General features: G+C 48.3%; 1 protein-coding gene across 2 annotated transcripts in view; it reads left to right on the plus strand.

Annotated features, from left to right (window-relative positions):
• The window catches only part of CCDC92 (coiled-coil domain containing 92), a 225,939-nt gene that overhangs the window by 17,705 nt on the left and 188,113 nt on the right, over nucleotides 1-20,121 (plus strand). For both annotated transcript variants that reach the window (XM_054006064.1, XM_054006065.1), the window contains one exon: nucleotides 1,631-1,720. The gene's annotated coding sequence lies outside the window, so the exon portion shown is untranslated. Of the gene's footprint in view, nucleotides 1-1,630; nucleotides 1,721-20,121 lie in introns of those variants that run through there.

Consider the following 20,121-nt stretch of genomic DNA (forward strand, 5'->3'; position numbering starts at 1 on the left):
TGTTAGGGAAATGCAGTTTGTTTTATTGAACTAATTCAAAACAAAAAGTTTTGGGTCAGTTCAACAAAATGAAATATTCCAATTTGGGTCAAACTGACGCAAAATGAAATATTGCTTTTAGATTTTCCCAATGGGAAACTGAATTTGGGGGGAGGGCCAAAACCAAGATTTTTCCCATGGAAATTTTCAATTTTGCAGAAACTTCATTTTCCATCAGAAAATCATCCCAACAGAAATTCTCCACCAATTCTAGTTTTTGTCTAAGTGCATATCTTTAGGGCCGGATCCAAAGCCCACTGACGTAACTAGGAGTCTAATCATTGCCTTCGGTAGGCTTTGGATAAGGTCAGAAGTTTGCCAAAGTACACTCTATAAACCTAAAAATAAATTGCAAATCTAAGTCATCGAGGGATTTTCTCCAGTCACTAGAATGATCAGCCATATCCCAAAACAAAGGTGCCGGCTGGAGAGAGTGACCTATTTATCAATAAAGTAACACAGTGTGCTTTTGCAGCCTCAGTCACTGGAATGCTCTGCGTTATTCCTGAGCCCAACAAGGAGGGAGGTAGCATTATGCAAGCTGCATTAATCTGCAGCAAACCGCTAACAGATCCTTACAAATAATTTCCCCATTAAGTGTCAACCCCAGAGGGGACAGATGGGATGTGTTGCTGCATGAGAGGATTCCTAAATTAGTTTCCCCGCTCAAAGAACTACAAAGAGCTGTGCTGCCCTGTTTAAAAAACATTTGTGTTACAAGCCTAGTCCCGGCGAGGAATCTTGCCCCAGCTGTAACATGTAACAACTTCACTCTCTGCCCTGGGAAGTGGAGATGTCCCTACTATATGGTCTGGGGGTTGCTCTAATTACTGCAGCCTCCCGAGGCCTGTAGATGAGCTATGTAACAGTCCAGCATCTCTGTAGCACCATATGTTACACAAGTATCCCTCTGCTTCTCTCCCTACCTTGCCCCCAGTCCAGGCTTGGCAAGGTGGGGCTATGTAGAACTGATTACATCGGCCCGACACTGCCTGCTCTAGGGGAATTCTCTTCCTGCCCTTTGCGGCATTCTGACTACCCGCTATACCTCCACAGAGATGTATAGGGGCCAGGCCTGGGGAGAGGGTCTCTCCCCTAGTTGGAGGAACCTGTTAAAGGGGGGGGGGGGAAGTCCTTTGCCGCAGTTAACGCATGGTTTAGCACAGAATGTAGATGGGGTGGAGTGCAAGGGCTGTAATACTCTCAGGGGATGGAGTTAAAACATGCCTAGGTCCTAGCTGCACTGCAGGCAGGGCCGGCGCAATCCATTAGGCGACCTAAGCTGTCACCTACGGCGCTAACATTTGGGGGGTGGCGACCGCGGCGGCCGGATCTTCGGCCGCCCCGTTCGTCGGCGGTATTTCGGGGGCAGGACCTTCCGCCACCTAGGGCAGCAAAAAAGCTGGCGGTGCTCCTGACTGCAAGAGTCAACCACACTGCAGGACGGGTGTAGCATGTTTTGTTGCACAATATCAGAGGCAGGTACCGGGTGGGTTTGGTGATGGCTGGGCTCAGTTTGAGCTGTGGGAGAATGTTCCAGTCATCCCTAATTTCATTCACACTTGTTCCCCCCATTTTCACCTTTCATCAGTGAGAACCATCCATGCACGTCTCGGAGACACCACGAGGTCCTGCACCAGTGCCACAGGAGTCCAGCCATGACCTTCCTGCTATTTCTAAGGTAAAGAACAAGCAAAACCCCTGCCCCCCCCAAATTTTCCCCATAAAACCTTTCCAGCCTTCTCTACCTAGCATCCAAAAAGGTACAAGCCCAACGTTTACAAATTATTTTCCATGTCACCTTTAAATCTACACTAGTTCTGGTTCTTCTGGCTTCTTTTTATTGTATGAATTATATTTCCCCCCTCCTCCCCACACGCACGCACACACGCACGCACTGGCCTGCTAAACCCAGGGTTGTGAGTTCAATCCTTGAGGGGGCCACTTAGGGATCTGGGGAAAATCAGTACTTGGTCCTGCTACTGAAGGTAGGGGGCTGGACTCGATGACTTTTCAGGGTCCCTTCCAGTTCTGTGACGTAGGTTGGTTTTCTGTTTGCAAGGTGCTGGAGATGGAGCCCTGTCTTATGCACCAAAAAGGTATAGTCCCCTTCCCCGCCGGTGACTTCCATGATCAATGCGTCTGCATTGACTAGTCCAGTCTCCAGGGACCAGTTAAACCTTGGTATCTCTACTGAGGCTGCCAGTCATGGTTGGGAGGTTCATGATGCTGACAGCTGTGCTCTAAGAACTGAAATAAGAGCTCCTGCTAATTTTGTGTAGGCCATCAAACAATCATCAGCTGGTCACAACTGACTGGAGTCAAACCAGTGCCCCAGAGGGGAAAGACTGCAATAGAGGTGCCACTGGTAATCCACTGAGCCATCTCTAAAAATTACAAACAAAGCAAGATCTTTTCTGGACTCTCTCAAGGACTCCCTTCCAGCCCCTGATTAGCACCTGTAACTCCCATGGGCGATACCTGTGAGAGCAGAGGTGAGAAGAAAACCCTTAATCCCCATGTGATATAATCTTCCCCATCCCCCCCATTCATTCCTGTCAGTGTGCCCACTGCAGCCTTTTATGGATTGCTTTGCCAGCGCTGACAGTGAACTCTTCATTATAATTACAGTGACTCAACCCTGTGTGGTTTACCTGTTACTTTGTCCTGTTAGCTCAGCTGTTCTGAGTCACCTTCAGGGGCAGAAAAAGTATTGCCATGTCTCAGCTGTAAAGCGTCAGTAACGGTTTACATCTTGTTGGCTAATGGATCATTAAAGATAATTAAAACTAAGCCATTGCCTGCAGATGCTGCCATTTTATGGGTATCTGTGTCACACTCCGCTTTATTCAGAGTAGAAACAAACTATAATTGTGGCTTGTGTGACGACCGTTTTAGTCTGAACATTAGTGCATACCAGCCTCTGTGATCCAATGCCTCTGACTATACTTTGGTCCAGTTAGAAAGCAGAGTGTTTTGAAATGTGAGCCCTCAGAGATCAGTTCCACTGAGTCAAAATACACCCAGCTGGGGTTTCTCTTTTAAGAGTGAACAGGGGGGGAGAAATCATTCTTCTTCTGGAATAGCAAGATGATCATCAAGGAGATAAAGAGTGTGAATTCACTCCTCTGGTCAGATTCATTACCACTGGCTGACATTCACCTGATTTTCCTTCCTTGGAACCTCCTCAGAGGCTGCGTTCAAATGCTCGCTCCTGGCCCTTGCCCCATTTTTATAAGGATTGCTGATTAAACGATGCTGAGAACGGCCTCCCTTCCACCACGGTGGTCAGAGAGGGAGATTAACCAAATCTGCTGGTAAACCTCACTTACGCTGGGTGCGTTGCCAATCCCTTTCATTTGCTAATCCAGATACACTGATTCCAGGTAATTGTACCCATTCATTTCCTGGTTGGTGTAGTCTATACTAACTCCACAAACCACAGGGAAACCTGAAACTCCAGATGGGGAGCTTTGCTTTGCTTTGCTCCTCTCTTAGGCGCAGATCCTCATTTGGGCCCTGTGTAAGGAGGAGAGTAGCATTCGGAGCACCTACATTGCTCATAGGCACATATTGCCTTGACTGTGCTAGGCTTTGCTGCCAACAATGTATCCCCCTTGCTCCCACCAATTCTGCAGGAGCAATAATATAGGCAAGATACCGGCAGCTGCGTTGTCACCACCCTGCCATGTGCTCACCCTTGTGGGAGGGAAGGTGGCCCACCAAGCCAAGCACTGGGACTCACAAGACCTGGGTTCTATTCCTCTCTCTGCCATTGGCCTGCAGGGGCAAATCATTTCTCCTCTCAGGTTCCGCATCTGTAAATTGGGGAGGGTCACTCTGACCGCCTTTGTGAAGTGCTCTGAGACGGAAAATGCTGTATACGAGCAAGGCATTATCTTTATCTAGACCTACTGCACAGCACAGTGGGATGAACACTAATGGCAACAGGATCCTGGTGTGAAGGACGTGGGAGCCGCCCAGGTGGCTGGCTGTTTGTGTGCTGTTTGCTGTAGGATTACAGCTGGAGCTAAAGGGGGAGTCACTTGTGATAGGCCCCATTCACTGATACTTCGTGGCCAAGGCAGGTGTCACTCACTCACTGTGAACTTTTACCTCTGACCGTGCTGAGTTCAACAGCCCAGCCTGGTGCTGGGAAAGGGGAAATCCAGGCAGGAAACTGGACATGAGGGGGAATAAAAACACCACCCCCCCCAAGCGCGGCAAAGAGAGTGGCAAAGGCTGCTGGGAAGGGGACTGAACTCCAGTCCCCAGGGTTGAGGGTGTCGGGGGTGGGCTAGGCCTGACTAAGTCTATAGGTAAGACAGAAGTGTGTATAGACCTTGCCCGGTGTCCAGGCCCTTTGCTCTTGCTGCACCGTGTTCCCACGGTTGAGATTAAACAACACTTCGGTTTGAAAAGGCTGTTCAGATCACTTCCTGAAGGGAAGATCTGCAGGATCCGAACCCCGTCGGGCCTGCTGAGCAATCACGCAGGCAGGGGCTGTAGTGCCAGGCCCAGTCCAGGAATGGGGGAATTGTGGGAATCCATCCTCGGCCAGGTGACGGCAAAAGGCCTAATTCCTTAGGGAGGTGCACTCAGAAAGACCATGGAGGGATCAAAGGTTCAGCTAACCCTGAGTGGGGACCGAGGGCCCTTGCCATTGGAGCTGAATTGGTGAGAGCCATGGTGGGCAGAGAAGCCTTGTGTGGACATAGTATTCATGTGCCCCTCAGGTATCACTTAATCTAATTTAATCTCTGATACGAAGAGTGCCACAAAGGCAGCTGGCACTTTAGAGGTACCCAAGAAGTGACAAGGCACCCGCTCCAGAGCACTTGGAATCCAGTTCAGTCAGCTGCATGAGCAGGGACGACAGTCGCAGGGCAAGAGTTTTGGGAGTGTCAATATGGGAAAGTGGTGAGAAATTGTTACGAGGTGTGTGTGGAGAAGGAGGGCACGTGGCTTGGGAGGTTGTTCCAGGCACAAGAGACTGTGTGAAATAAAGGCATGCAGGCAAGAATAGCAGCAAGTGAAGTTTGGGAAGAGGGTTGGGAGGATTTGGGGGGAGCAGGAGTAGGTGGGAGGAAAAAGGTAGCAAGGACAGAGTCCTGTAGGGCTTTGGAGGTCAGAAGAAGGCACCTGAGAAGAAGGCTGTAGATAAGGACATGGAGCCAGCTGAGGGATTTGGGGAGCATTTGGTGCAGTGGGAGAGGAGAAGATGATGGCAGAGTGGGCTGGAGAGGTAAGAACCTGGGAAGCCAGAGAGTAGGTGGTTCTCGCAGGAACTCTATGGCAGTGGTTCTCAACCAGGGGTACACATATCCCTGGGAGTACGCAGAGGTCTTCCAGGGGGTATATCAACACATCTAGATATTTGCCTAGTTTTGCGACAGGCTACATAAAATGCACTAGCAAAGTCAGCACAAACTAAAATTTCATACAGACAATGACTTGTTTATAGTGCTCTATATACTATACACTGAAATGTAAGTACGATACTTATATTCCAATCGATTTATTTTATAATTATATGGTTAAAAGGAGAAAATCAGCACTTTTTCAATAACAGTGCTGTGACACGTTTGTATTTTTATCTCTGGTTTTGTAAGCAAGTAGTTTTTAAGTGAGGTGAAACGTGGGAGTACGCAAGACAAATCAGGCTCCTGAAAGGGGTACAGTAGTCTGGAAAGGTTGAGAGCCACTGGTCTATGGTCCTGCTGATGCCAATGAATACACCAGAGAGCCCAGCATCATAGCCCCCGATGACCTGTCAGGCTGCCCCTCCCCCTGCACCCCGCAGAGGTCAGTGTGGGCGTTTCAGCGCCTGCCTCCGCAGTCAAACGTTGAATTTCAATAGCAGTAATTGCTTCTGATGGGGCAGCCACTTAATTCTGCCTGATCCAGGAGCAGAAGTCAGACGTTGGGGAAGTTGGTCTCTTTCCTTCCCGAGCCCCTTGTAATGCCCCTCTGTGCACTGAATAGTATTTTTTTCCACATGTAGTGAAATGGAGTTTGCCTCCACTAAAACAATCGTGTGATCAGCCTGTTGTACAGCAGCCACCATGCTTTCTTGTCTGTCCTTCGTCATTCACCACCCTCACGGTCTCGTTTCTCGGAGCGGCTTTCTCAGCCCAGCCATTTTCTGCGCTTGTGGGTGTTAAGTTGTGGCAATAATAATCCTGGCCCTGGTGAGAATACCGAACGTGTCGTTTGTTGATCCTGGATGGCTGAGTTGTACTACTGGCTGGCTGGCTGAGCTGCTAGAACTGGCAGACGGAGCTATTTCCAGTGCGTTCCTCTGACAGGGGAAAGTGTGTTTTCAGATTTCTTCTTTCTTCTCCCCCCTTGGAGCCAGCAGCTGCCAGAAAGCTTTGGAGAGGAAACTTCAGAGTTCTTCTGTAGCTCTCGCCTGTGGACTGCGAGCAGGCAGAGTTGGCAGGGCTCTTGCTGCAGGCTGGAGAATACTCTGCAAAGCCGTTCGTCAAGTTCATGCTGCTTTAATCGTAGCCGTTTTCCTCCTGCTGGGGTTGGTGACACCGTAGGGGGCGCTTGTCCCTGGGATCCAATAATGAAGCTGCACCCAACATGATATCCATCCGTTAGCACTGGGCTGCCAGAGATGCCACCTTTCAGGAGAGGTGCAGAAACAAGGTCCTGACTACATGTGATGGGTTAAGATCCTTTGGCTCTCTTTCCAAAAATAGGGGTGTTAGCCCCAGTGTCCTGGATAAACTCTGCTTACATTCTGCCAATGCAAATTCCCCCTGCTGTGTCAGTTGGCTGCAACATCCTTCGCTTCCTCTCTGTTGCTTAGCATTGCTGTGGGCCATTAGCCAACTCACCCACTTTCAAGATCCCCTCCCACCACACCTCTTCTATGGGGAGACCGGGGAGGTGGGGGGTAGTGCACACCCCAAAGACACTCGCTGTCTCCTACTTGGAATACCCCGGTCTCCTCCTCTCCAGTTATTGCTTGACACCCAACTCCGACCCCCACAGAAAGTGGCTGCCAGAACCACTTTTGTTACCTTCACCTGTTCTGTCCTGTCTCCAGTGTAGATTACAACTTGTTTGGGGCAAGGGCCTTTCTTTTTACTTGCTTTGTGAAGCTCCTAGCTCTGTAACGGTAGCAAGAAGCAGCTCACTTTGCACCTGAAGTTCCCAGAGGTGTCACAGCAACAAGCAGCTTCTTGAGGCAGGATGGTCCCGTGGTTAGGGTGGTAACCTAGCACATGGGAAGCTCTGGTTCTATTTCCTGTTTTACCACAGCTTCCTCTGTGACCTTGGGCATGTCACTTAGGCTATTAACTCCAGTTGATTTCATGGTGGATCTGGGCCTTAGTGTCTCTGGCCTGGCTTTTTAAAGGTATTTATGCAGTGCTGTACTCAGCATTGTAGTACCTAACTGATTTAGGAGCCTAAATCTCATTTCCCTGTTTCGGTACTTAGGAGCTAAAATCCCATCCACTGTCAATGGGAATTTCCTTTTGGAAAAGAGATTTTTGGCTCCTAAATCAGTTGGGCACTGCAATGCTTGGCCTGTGAGCCTCAGTTTCCCCTTTCTGTAATGGGGACAATAGCCCTGCCCTGCCCCAGAGCCTTGTTTTGAGAATAACTCTTAAAGATTGTGAGGTGCTCAGACATTATCATGGGCACGTATGAAGACCTTCAATAGATAGAACTTGGAGCGTGAACCAAATCCTATTGCAGTCAATGGAAAGACTCGCATTGACTTCAGGGGACTTTGCATTGTAACATTGCCAGGCCAGGTGTGTAACCCTGAGCATGGGTTTAATCAGGGCTGGAGCAGCATGGTACGTACACCAAACATGGTCCTGGTGGAGAAAGTCAGAGTTGACACAGAGGCCACAGCTATCAAATGAATGTGCAGGAAAGTGGCTGCGGATTGCAGACGGGGCTGGCTGCTGTGGCTAGCGGAGAACTGCAGACATTTGCTCAGCTCAGGTTTCCCAGCCTCATGGAAATGGGGCCGAAGGTGCAGTGACGAACTTCCTGACAGCTGGAATGAAAAAATGTCTAAGCAAACACAAGCCATAATAGCAGATTGGCACAGCTTGTTTATACTCTCTATTGATTCAGTTATAATCATTCGTTAGAGAAAGGGCCCTACTCAATTACTTCCAGTGTGGACATAAAGAAGAACATACTTGCATACAAAGGTTTGGAACAATCGGTCTCTGTTGAGCTTGCATTGAATTTGACAAAAGGGTTGGTTCAAAAGGAGAGACACCGGCGTTGAGTCCTTGAGTTACCATTGCAATGAACCAGGAGACACAGAATGGGATGGGCCCAATTCAGCCACGACCTTAAGCACGTGGTGATGTGCTTTGCTGAATTGAGGCCTTTGGAGGGGCTCTAAGAACCAAATTGTCCTGCAGCTCTCTGCTCTGTTCAAAGTGGGTGCCAAAAACAGCGCTGGTGTGAGTGAGTGGAGTGTTCAGAATGAGGGTGGGGTCTGCAGATGTTTCGTGCCCATGTGCATGAGAATGGCCTGACTCTTGAGTGCTTAACCATGCAACCAAAACAGTCTCCAAACTCGGGGGTGGCGGGTAATGGAATTATATTGAGGATATTTTTGCACCATCCTCCGTCACAACTGACCCTCATTAGACAGTTTCACTAGAGAACCCTTCTGTCTGGTTTAAACTCAAGAGGAGGTTCTGCCAGGACAGGTGACTGTTCCTCAGCTGCCAGCATCTCTCTTAGGAGAGAGCTTGCATTCCCTTTTTAAAAATCAACATGTTGCCTTAAGTGCAGTCATGTGTGTAATGTACAGAATGAATATTGATTCACATGTTAAGGGCCAGCTTTTAATCGAAGCCTGGCCAAGGCCTGGCCTCGTTTCAGTCTCTCCCCTGAACTCTTTTAAAAACTCCGTGCAGAGCCCTGAAATGAATCTGAATGAAAATGTGCTGCGGGGCTTTGATAGGGTTATTCAACGGCAGAGTAAATGTTCCAGCAGTTTGGGGAGTAAACAGTCCCCGCATGCTCTGCTTTTGCTCAAGGGCAACAATAATTTATGCATCCTGTTTGCTCTTTATAAGATGGATACATACATGTTCCCCTGTGCAATCAACTCCCAAATGCCTTTATTTCTTTAGCCCTTTCTCTGGCCTCTTTATTTCTTCTGGTGTGCAACTGAAATGTTTACACACATGGGGCCTGGTGTCAATCAGGGGAGATCCATTGGCTGCTGTGAAGCTTTGTTGATTTGCACCAACTGAGGATCAGGCCCGTGGGACTGAAAAGCTAAGAGTTGCTGTCGTGCAGATGTTCAGCAATTTCTTTTCTAGAATTCAGAGCTTTGGAATTCCTTAAGCATTTCCCAGCCAGGTTTGGAAGCAAGGGAAAGAATCTGAAATATTCCTCGCTTGTGACTGGCCTTGGTGCCTTGAGACGACTTCGTGACTGCTAGCTCCTGGTCTTATTCACTTGTTGACACGTGGCCTTATAAGACAACAAAGCCTTTTCTTGTTGAACACCTAGCACCAAAGCAGATCCAACATGGATCCAATGATTTGTATATGACCATACTGAGCCCAGATCCACAAAATGTCTCCCCACAAACAGTCCCTGGATAGTGGTAACGGAGTCAGTCACGCAACCGATTGTCGCCATTTTCCTGTCTCAGGTCCTGAGTGAGGAAGAGGATGGTACCTCTCTGGATATTGAGTCACCAGCAATCAGCTGTGCAGTGTACCTCAAGCTGTTCCCGGACACCCCCCACACACCCCCTTCCCCTGATCATGGGGCTTAGAACAAAAGGGTTTCCCCCAACACCCCTGTGCTGCTAGCATGCCATGATAATCCCTGTCTGTCCAGAATCTGCAGTTGAAACTAAGTGAGCAAAGTCAGCTGCCAGATGGTTAGCTTTGTGTTCTCCTTTCCTGGAGCTTATCTAGCAGCTTCTTTCAAAGGGCAGCCTCGAGGTGTCTTTCTTTCGTAGGCAGTGTCTTCTTTAGCTCGTCCCAAAGGGTACTCTGATGGCAATAACATCACCTTACATTTATATGGTGCCTTTCATTCTTTCAATACTAGTGTCACCTTCAGCTCACAAGCACAAGGCGGGGAGGGTGTCCCTAGCCTCTGTTTGCTAGAAGCTGGGAATGGGTGATGGGATAGATCACTGGATGATTACCTGTTCTGTTCATTCCCTCTGGGGCACCTGGCATTGGCCACTGTCAGAAGACAGGATACTGGGCTAGATGGACTTTTGGTCTGACCCAGTATGGCCGTTCTTATGTTCACTTTAACCCCCAAGTCCTAATGTAATCATCTGGCACCAGTGGGTTGAGATGTATACCCATCCCAGAGCCCTGGTATCAGATTTTGCCTTAAATATACACAAGAACCACTTCATCTGACACACAGATACAGCCACTGCTGAGATTAAATGTGGCAGCTGTTTAATTACACACAAAAATACTCCACAATCGTTTAGGATTGAACACTAAGGATCCTGTATGCAACTGAAACTTTAGGGAGAATTTGCTGAAAGTAACTACCTCAACTGGAAATGGCCAGGACAGAGAGATTAACAGCCCTACACATACAAAAAGCATCTGGGACTTCTTAATGAACTAAAGTGATCAGGACCTTGATTTTCCATCTTGTTTGAGGTCTCAATTAGAAATGTGGGGGGGGGGGGATGGGATGGGAGGAGGGACAAGTGCTTATTTCCAGGCCGCTTCAGCTTTCTCTGCAAAAAGCGGGGTTATTTATTAGGCTAGGTTAGGGTTACCATATTTCAGCGAGCAAAAAAGAGGACGGGAGAAGCCCCGCCCTAGCCCCTCCCACTTCCCGCCCCCCCTGACCTCCCAACCCTCCCCCCGTTCCTTGTCCCCTGACTACCCCCTCCTGGGACCCCTGCCCCTAACTGCCCCCCAGGACTATCTAAGCCTCCCTGCCTCTTGTCCCCTGACTGCCCCAACCTTTATCCACACCCCCACCCCCAGACAGACCCCTGGGACTCCCACGCCCCATCCAACCACTCCCCACCCCCTGACAGCCCCCCCCAGAACTCCCAACCCATCTAAACCCCTCTGCTCCCTGTCCCGACTGCTCCGATCCCTCTCCCCACTCCTGCCCCCTGACAGCTCCCCCCCAGAACTCCCAACCCATCTAAACCCCTCTGCTCCCTGTCCCCTGACTGCTCCGATCCCTCTCCGCACTCCTGCCCCCTGACAGCCCCCCCCAGAACTCCCAACCCATCTAAACCCCTCTGCTCCCTGTCCCCTGACTGCTCCGATCCCTCTCCCCACTCCTGCCCCCTGACAGCTCCCCCCCAGAACTCCCAGCCCCTTACCCCCCCGCTCCTTGTCCCCTGACTGCCCCCTCCTGGGACCCCTGCTCCTAACTTCCCTCCAGAACCCCACCCCCTACCTAAGACTCCCTGTTCCTTGTCCCCTAACTGCCCCCTCCTAAGACCCCCCCCCAACTGCCCACCAGGACCCTACCCCCTACCTGTACCCTGACTGCCCAAAACTTTCTCCACTCCCCCCAAAAAGCCCCCCCCCGTTTCTTGACTGCCCCCTCCAGAACCTCCCTGCCCCTTCTCCTGCCCCCCTTACCCTGCTGCTCAGAACAGGGTGTTGGGATCTGTGCGAGCCGGACACGTGGCTAAGCTCCCCAGCACAACAAAACCCGGTCCCTGGCCCTGCACAACAAAACCCGGTCCCTGGCCCGGACCGGGTTGCAGGGGAGAGCTGCCCTTGTATCAGCACAAAGTGCTCTCGCTCCCGTTTTGCTACGCTGCATGGCAGTAACCGCTCCCAGTTGCAAAAGGGGAGGGCTGCACTTTGTGCTGAGACACTTGCTCAGAATGCAGGGCGGAGCTCCTCTCCAGCTGCTCCGGAGTCCAGCCCGGGACTTTCCTGCAGCCCTCCCAGCCGCTCCGGGGGAGGGGGGAAATCCCGGACATTGTGAGTGCTTTACAAATTCCCCCCGGACGCTATTTTTAGCACAAAAAGGAGGACATGTCCGGGTAAATCCGGACGAATGGTAACCCTAGGCTAGGTCCACACTACCCGCCTGATTCGGCGGGTAGAGATCGATCTTCTGGGATCGATTTATCGCGTCTCATCTGGACGCAATAAATCGATCCCAGAAGCGCTCCCCCGTCGACTGCGGAACTCCTGCTTGCCGAGAGGAGGAAGCACTGTCGATGGGGGAGCTTGCCAGCGCCGCATGGACCTGCAGTAAGTAAACTTAGTTCGATCTAGGAAACGTCGACTTCAGCTACGCTATTCTCATAGCTGAAGTTGCGTTTCCTACATCGATCCCCCGCCCCAGTGTGGACCAAGCCTTAGAATAGGCAGGTCACAAATTAACCCGAAGATTGTTAAAGGGGAACTGAGCCAATAGGTTTTATGACAAAGGTGCTAAAAGAACAACGCTGATCATTACCCAATCAGCTTCTTTTTCCGAGACCATAACATTAAAAAAACAAAACAGAACTGCTGAAGATTTCTTTTCATTAATGGGTTCTTGTGGCACGAACGCTGCTTACACTATCAACATTGTTTCTGGGCAACCACAGGCAACTAATCAATCTTCATTCTGTAAAGAACTGTTCCGCGTTACATGAAAAACCACCTCACTTCTGTTGTTTGAAGGGGAAGACTGGACCGGATAACATCTGCGCTCTGTAGTGGTCATGTCCCCATGCTTGGGATGCATTCCAGCAAGTGCAATGGTCATTCTACTGGGCAGGGGCAGGTACTCTGAATGGGGATAATCGATTGATGGCGCTCTTCTTAGGGCAGAAGTAGAAACGCTTCACAAACTGAGAACTTGTATAGGAAAACGCTGGCTAAAAGCGCCTGCTCTGATGGCATATGGCCAATTTGTCAATATCTTCCTTATCCCTGGGCGCAATCTGTCTTTGGGCCAGATCCTCAGCGGTGTAAATCAATGTTGCTCCATTGATTCCAGTGCAGTGATATTCGTTTATACCAGCTGAGGAGCTGGTCTGCGATGCCGGATGCAGGGTCCGGAGCCTGTTGGGAGAGGATTGTTGGGTGCTCTTGGTTCTGATCGCCGGCAGCCAGTTTGGCTATCGCTGTAATGCTTCCCGGGGGTACCCTGGGGGGTGAGGCCCCCTTGCTACCACCTGCCATTGGCATGAGGAAGCCTTGTCTATACCTGCTGTGGGTGGGGTCCCCAATGCCACCAGTCTCTAGTGACACAAGTGCTGCCTTCCAGGTCTTCGCAGGCCTGGTTCTCTCTGTACAAGGTAGCGACAGGCCCGCTTCAACCCCTGAGTCCTCTGAACATCCTCCTGGAGGGCCCAGCTCCTATGCCACTGGACACTCCCAGACCCTCTGCTCCCCCAGTTTACCACCCCCACCTTTGATCACAGCTCTGCTAACACAGCACTTAGATATGTTTATGGTAATAACAAGAAGTTTATTTAACAAAGATCAGAGATTTGAGAAAAAGCAAATGGAAACAAATAGTTGCATATGAAATAAAAACATAACAGGCCCTCTAAATCCTAGACTGATATAACTAGCAATTGTCATATCATAGAGAGCAAAAGTTCATCCAAAATCCTTCCAGCGTATGACAGCCAGGCTTGGCTGTGGTCTTCCGTTCATGAGACAAATCATGCTGTCCTCTTGCCTTCTCAGCTGAAAGAGCCAGAGTATGTCTCTCCTCCAAATGTTATAGACTAAAAATGTATTGTCTTTGCTTGCATACAGGGCAGCCGCTTGTGTCTTCCTGTCTAGCATCTCCCCTGGAGGCTTTGCAATCACTTGCTTAGCATTTTGCTCAGAATGTAAATAGGGGACCATTGCAAAATGTACAATACTCAATTTACATGTAGCCAGCCAGAGAGAGAAACATCTCTTGCCTGAAAGAAACCTGTTTCTCACCTTTTGGTGGCCAGCCCCAAGTCACCGACTTTAGAAACATAATTTTCAGGCTCTACACATAACTCCTTACATATTATCTGCACACACATTTCACAGTGATTACGAAGACCAGCGTGACACAAGTTTCCCGCACAGACGTTACATGATGCTCTTTGGCAAACCAGTACGTAGATACCAGATGCAGGGGATCCCAGTAACTCTTATGCGGTCCCTGCGTCACAGCGGTGGTACAGCAGGGATTGCTGTCAGTTAATACTGAGTCGGAGGCCCAAATTCTGACTGTGGGTGCTCATGTTGCTTTGACTGAAGTCAAAGAAAGCCCCATAAACACCTCTGAAGACAGAAGGCAGCTTTTAGTTTAATTGCCTGTGGATGTTTTGCTCTGTGCTGTCATTCTATTAGCGCTCGCCAGTGGAACGGGGTCAGCCCAGCTCAGTGCTTGGATGGAAGAGGTGTAAGCAATGTTGAGGCGCCTGCAAGTCTCCAATGCCCCAGCTTGCAGCAGGGGGGCTCTGTGGGGATCAGGGAAGCAGGCCTGATTCTCCACAGTCCTATACCTGGCAGAGCTACCTGCACATGTGAAAAGGAGGAGTACAATGCTACCACATCAGGCTGCAGGTAGCACTGCGCGCCTCACGAGGCTGCGAGGGGACCAGCCATGCTAGACGTCACATTCTAAGCTTAGAGGTGGATTTTCCTGGTTCCGCAAGGTGACTAGATGATGATTTGTGCCGGTGGCTATGCTGTGCTGCGTGGCACGGAGAGAGGAGAACACCCTCAGCAGAACAAGAGATGGCTTCCTGTGAAAGGGACCTCAGGATGAGAATCACCAACGGAAAGGGCCATTCGCTCCATGCAGCCCATTTGCTCATACCAAAGGCGGTAGAACAGCAACCGGAAGCATTGCTGCCTTCTGAGGGGAAGCCTGTTTGTGCCGCATATTGCCCAAGCCTTTCTCTAGCATAGCATCTCCTTGTATAAGAGCCACTGGTGTAATACTGCCCCGATCAGCACAGGGTTGGCTTGTGCTAGGCAGGGGAGGTCAGACTAGAGGACCCAATGGTCCTGTCTGGCCTTGGAAGCTATGAATCGGCTGCTGAATGCTAACCCGTGTCCCTGACTTGTCAGACACCCTACAAATAAATATTCTTCAGTGTGCACTGGAGTGACTAGTAGCTCTGGGCTGGCGTGACTCATGCAACTGGGAGGTGGTGCAGGAGCTGCCGCTGCTTCTGTTCCTGAGCTCCCTGCATTGCTCCATCAGTGTACCTCAGCCCCGTGCCTCACCGAGAGTTCTGTGTTGGACCGAACTGGGGCCCTCCTGTACAGAAAGGCCCTGCCCCAAAAGGGAAACATACACAGGAAGTGAATGACTTGTCCAATGTCCTGCTGGAGGGTAGTGGCGGCGAGTGGCCAGTTTCCCGAGTCCCAGGCTACTGCCCTATCCACTAGACTATGCTGCTTCTTTAATTATTATGTGCTCCTTTTCACTTCAGACCTTTCTCAGCTGCAGTCTTCCTTGTTGCACCTTCCCCAGCCCCCAAAAGGCGTAATGTCTCTAGGTATCAGGCTCGGCACACCGCATACTCCTGCTCAATCCCCCTCCACCATTGGGCCAGTCTCTACTGGTTAGTTCCATGAAATGTGTTGAAATATACCTTTAGGTAGCTGCTTTTTTTATTATTATTATTATCTTTGGTTTTGTTTCCAGCTTCAGGTACCGAGTGTTCCCAGTGCTCTGGAGTTGAATCACTTTAATTTGCCCTTTACACACCCACCCCGTGCCTCTGGGGGTTGTGGTTTTTATATACATATAAACACAACTTCACAGGACAAAGGCAGAATTTTCCTTTGAAAGGGACTTATTCTGAAAACAGGCTCTTCTTTGAAGGCTGAGATCTGTGGTCTCGTTAATTTTCCTTCTGTTTCCTCAGGGCTTTGCGCAGAAGAGTGGCATATTCTAATCTCTGTTTTCAAAGGTCATTTCAAAATCATCATGGGGCTTCCTGGGAAGACGATTGAGCTGCAAAGCATGTTGGAGAAGCAGAAGGAAAAGGAGATGCAGACAGGCCAAATGAACAGCCTGCAATGCCTAGGGGGTGCTTGGATCCAGAGTTTCAGTCTAGATCTGTTTCTAATGTGATAGGTGGCAACATGTAAACAGCCTTTATGAGGCAATGTGTTACAGCGGGTAGAGCGCTGGGATTCAGGAAACATGAAGTCTTTTTGTATCTCCACTACTGATTTGCCCTCTGAGCTTTGGTAAGTCAATTTCCTTCTTTGTTCCTCAGTTTCCCCTTCCGTAAAACAGGGTTAATGGGCATCACCTTTGTAAAGCAAGTTCACAGCAGTATAATGCTGTTCCCTTTCTGTAGTTAGTGGACGAAATATGGGTGCACATGGCATATTTGGGACTTCAGAGCTAAGACTTGGAACTCCGGTGGTTATCCAACTCCAGTGACATTGGTGTCAGATCGGAAGAGAGCACTCCCAGCCCCTCTTTCTTTTGGCCAGAAGGGGGAGCTAGAGAGCAACAGGAAGCCGTCTCCCTTGCACGCCCATGGTTTAGAGAAGCACTGCTTCATTTGGTCTCGCAGATTATGGTATTTTAATTTGATTCTTTGAAAGTCTTGTCATTTAATTGCATAATAAGGACTCAGCCATGCACAGTCAGGCTAAACCCGTGGTTGGTACAGCTCATATAACTACTATAGGATCAGGGACAAACCAGCTTTCATTTGTGTCCATAATTCAGATTACAACACAGGCATGCATGGGTTGTAGTGGGATTTTTGAACCGTGCAGTGATATAGCTGTATGAATTAATAGTATCACTTGTTCTCTTCTTCACTGTCTAGAATCAGTCCTGCTTTCTCTATAGTTACTTTTTTCAGCATGAGGGAAAGTCACATGGTATTTATTTTTGAACCTGCTTCATGTAATTACTCAGTAATTTGCAGGGACATGTACAGAAAGTTATATGTAGTTACATGTCATTATAGAAATAAAACTTTTATACTGAAGTGACGTACCGTAATTATAGTTACCATGAGATTTATACAAAAAATTCTGAGATAAAATAGCTTTACACCAACGAATGCAATGGAGTTGTACTGAGGTGTCAGGATTTTTCTTACTGAATCAAATGCTATTTTGTACTAATTCATAATACTTGCAGTTCCTGTGTGTTCAACTTGTTCTTAAATGATCTGTGAAAAGGGGCAAACAGTGAGGTGGCAAAAATTCCAGACAACATAAAATTACTCAAGATAGTTGAGTCCAAAGTTGACTGTGAAGAGTTACAAAGGGAATTCACAAAATTGGGTGACTGGGCAACAAAATGGTAGATGAAAATCAATGTTGATAAATGCAAAGTAATGCACATTGGAAAACATAATTCCAGCTATACATACAAAATGATGGGATCTATATTAGAGAGAGAGGTGGGTGAGGTAATATATTTTATTGGACCAACTTCTGTTGGTGAGAGAGACAAGCTTTCAAGTTTACACAGAACTCTTCTTCAGGTCTGGGAAAGGTACTCCCAGTGTTACAGCTAAACACAAGGTGGAACAGATAGTTTAGCATAAGTACTTAGCACATATTGTAAGGGACAATTCAAGGTAGAGTGGCTGGTTAACACCTCTGCAGTCATAGGACAAAAAGAGGGTGTTTGTGGGTTATAATAAGCCATAAATCCGGGGTCTCTGTTCAGTCCATGATTTTTAGTGTCTAGCAGAGTGATGAATTTAAGCACCCAGACTCATCTTTTTGAAAGCGTTGTGCGGGTTTCCTTTGAGGATATGGACTGATAGGTCAGATATAGAGTGATCGCTTTGTGAAAAGTGTTCACCCACAAGTGAGAGGATGTTTTTGTCCTTTATCATTTTCCTGTGTAAGTTCATTCGAGAGCGTAATGATTGTCTGGTTTCACCTACATAGTTGTTATTGGGGCATTTAATGCACTGGATGAGGTACACCATATATTGTGCTAGGTATGTGTAGGACCTATAGATCTTGGAAGGTGTGTTGTGGGGGTGTTGATCAGTGTAGCAGTGGAGATATGTCTGCACGTTTTGCATGTGTTGCTCTGGCAGGGTCTGGTGCCACTTTGATTTGGTGTGTCCTGGTCTATGGGGAGCTTGCTTCTGATGATGAGCTTGGATGGCTGTTTGAAGGCCAGAAGTGGGGGTTCAGGGAAGATTTCTTTCACGATGGAGTCACCATTGAGTATGGGTTATAGTTGTTAGATGATACCCCGTATGCTTGGGTTCCAGTGTGGGGTGGCAGGTGGCAATGAGAGGTGTGTGGCCAGAGAGGGTTTTATTTCTGTATTGAAGCAGGTTCTGTCAGGGTATTTGGGTGGCCCATTCCATGATTAAATCTACTATATCAAGAAAGTCATCGTGGGTAGTTTTCTGAAACATCTGCTCAATGTGCAACGGCAGTCAAAAAAGCGAACAGAATGTTAGGAACCATTAGGAAAGGGATAGATAATAAGACAGAAAGTATCGTAATGCCACTAAATCACATAAATCCATGGTACATCCACACCTTGAATACTGCATGCAGTTCTGGTCGCCCCATCTCAAAACAAATATATTAGAATTGAAAAAAATACAGATTTGGGGTATGGAACAGCTTCCGTATGAGGAGAGATTAAAAAGACTGGGACTGTTCATAGAAGAAAATGGATGACTAAGTGGGGTATGATAGAAGCTAGGAATGGGTGACCGGATGGCTCATTTGATGATTACCTCTTTTATTCCTTCCCTCTGAAGCACCTGGCCTCAGACACTGTCAGAAAACAGGATACTGGGCTGGATGGACTTTTGGTCTGACCCAGTATGGCTGTTCTTATGTAAGTCTATAAAATCATGAATGGTGTGGAGAAAGTGAATAGGGAAATGTTATTTACCCCTTCACATTATACAAGAACCAAGGGTGTCCTGATGAAATTAATAGGCAGCAGGTTTAAAACAAACAAAAGGGGGTAGTTCTTCACACAATGTATGGTCAACCTGTAGAACTCATTGCCAGGGGATGCTGTGAAGGCCAAAAGTATAACTGGGTTCAAAAAAGAATTAGATAAGTTCATGGAGGATAGGTCCATCGATGGCTGTTAGCCAAGATGGTCAGGGATGCAGCCCCATGCTATGGGTGTCCCTACGCCTCTGACTGCAGGAAGCTGGGACTAAACAATAGGGGATGGACAGGAGATGGACCTCTGTATCTGAGTACATGGAGTAAAAATCCAAATGTCTGTATATATGCAAAATAAAGCATTGTCTAAATTGCATTGCTAAAGACAGATTTTTACACAGAAGAAAGATCTGTCAAGTCTAACTCATCTGGAAAGAAACGCAAACATTTTGCATTAATTTTAAGGTAAATTTTAAAGCATCTCTTTAATAGATTCATAGATTTTTAAGGCCAGAATTCTGTGTCTGCTGTCTTTATGCATAGATGAGTTCTTAGACATTTAAAGGTGTCCTGCATGGTAAACAAAGTCACCACAGTTTCATAGCTACGTACAACACAATATGTTTTTTAAAAATGATAGGCGGGGCTGATAGAGATGCCGCTTGTTATTAAGGTTGCCTGACATTTTCCATTATAAGACCCTATTCTGAATTGCTTACAATTGTGCCAAACTTTACCTGTTTGGGCTGAAATTTTTCATACTGGGTGTCTACCTCTGACTGAATTCAGCTGTTTCCAAGAGCAAGACTAGGGGGAAATACTTTGTTTGCCCATGTTAAAAATCTGGCAAACTTTTCTATGAACAGCTCTGGCGTCACCATACTGTGGAGCAGGGGCTTGAACTGTTGGAGGAGGAGGGGCTGGGAGCCAGTTGGGTGCAGGGAGGGACACTGAGATTGGAAGAGGAGCTGGGGGAAAGAAAAGAGACTGGGAATGGCTGAACAAGGAAACTGGGACTAGGGGAGGGAGGCTGGAGCAGAAGGAGACAGTTCTGACAAGGAGCTGGGGTGTAGGTGGAGAACTGGGACTGGCTGGACAAAGAGACTGAGATTGGATGCGGAGCCCAGGGAGGGAGGGTAAGGTTGGAAGCCAATGCAATGGGAGGAGAGATAGCTCAGATGAGCAATCAGGCAGGGGGAACAGTGGCTGGCCGGTTGGCAAGGAAACTGGGGACTGTGTGTGTGAGGGAGGGGAAGCG

This window comes from Malaclemys terrapin, chromosome 16 (assembly GCF_027887155.1).
Source record: "Malaclemys terrapin pileata isolate rMalTer1 chromosome 16, rMalTer1.hap1, whole genome shotgun sequence".
Classification (NCBI taxonomy): domain Eukaryota; kingdom Metazoa; phylum Chordata; order Testudines; family Emydidae; genus Malaclemys; species Malaclemys terrapin.